At 48.0% G+C, this 791-nt stretch overlaps 1 pseudogene; it reads left to right on the top strand.

Moving 5' to 3' along the window:
- Positions 1-228: 228 nt before the first annotated feature.
- On the top strand, positions 229-347 carry LOC143936508 (5S ribosomal RNA; annotated as a pseudogene).
- The last annotated feature ends 444 nt before the right edge of the window (positions 348-791 follow it).

Below are 791 nucleotides of genomic sequence, written 5' to 3'. Positions count from 1 at the left end.
AAGAGATTGCCTATGGGCACATAAGCCTGAAAGCGCCCGATCTCCTCTGATCTCAGAGGCTAAACAGGGTCGGGCCTTGCTAGTACCTGGATTGGAGACCACCTGGGAATACTAGGTGCTGAAGGCTTATTTTTATGTTGTTGGCGTTGACTTGTTTTTTTTTTTGTTTGTTTACCAAGGTGACCATCTTGGTGTTTGTCAAGAGGGTTGAGAGTGCTTGAAGAGCTCGCCTATGGCCACATAACCCTGAAAGCACCAGATCTCGTCTGATCTCAGAGACTAAACAGGGTCGGGCCTTGTTAATACCTGGATGGGAGACCACCTGGGAATACTAGGTGCTGTAGACTTCTTCTCATGTTGTTGGCGTTGACTTGATTTTTTTGTTTGTTTCCCAAGGTGACCATATTGGCATTAGTCAAGGTTGAGAGTGCCTGAAGAAATCTCCTACGGCCACACCACCCTAAAAGAGCCCAATCTCATCTGATCTCAGAGGCTACGCAGGGTTGGGACCAGTTTAGTACCTGGATGGGAGACCGCCTGGGATTTCCAGATGCCGTAGGCTTCTTTTTATGTTGTGGCCGTTTACCTATTTTTTTCCGCTTGTTTCCAAGGTGACCATCTTGGTGTTTGTCAAGAGAGTTGAGAGTGCCTGAAGATATCGGCTACGGCCACATCACCCTGAATCTGTTCCATCTCGTCTGATCTTGGAGGCTAAGCAGGGTCAGGCCTGGTTAATGCCTGGATGGGAAACCGCCTGGGAATACCAGGTGTCGTAGGCTTCTTTTTTTTTT

Source organism: Lithobates pipiens, unplaced genomic scaffold, assembly GCF_037356315.1.
Source record: "Lithobates pipiens isolate NorthernLeopardFrog02 unplaced genomic scaffold, aLitPip1_a1.2 Scaffold_28, whole genome shotgun sequence".
In the NCBI taxonomy this organism is placed as follows: domain Eukaryota; kingdom Metazoa; phylum Chordata; class Amphibia; order Anura; family Ranidae; genus Lithobates; species Lithobates pipiens.
The sequence above is the reverse complement of the archived record's forward strand: the minus strand, read 5'-3'. Positions and strand labels throughout refer to the sequence as shown.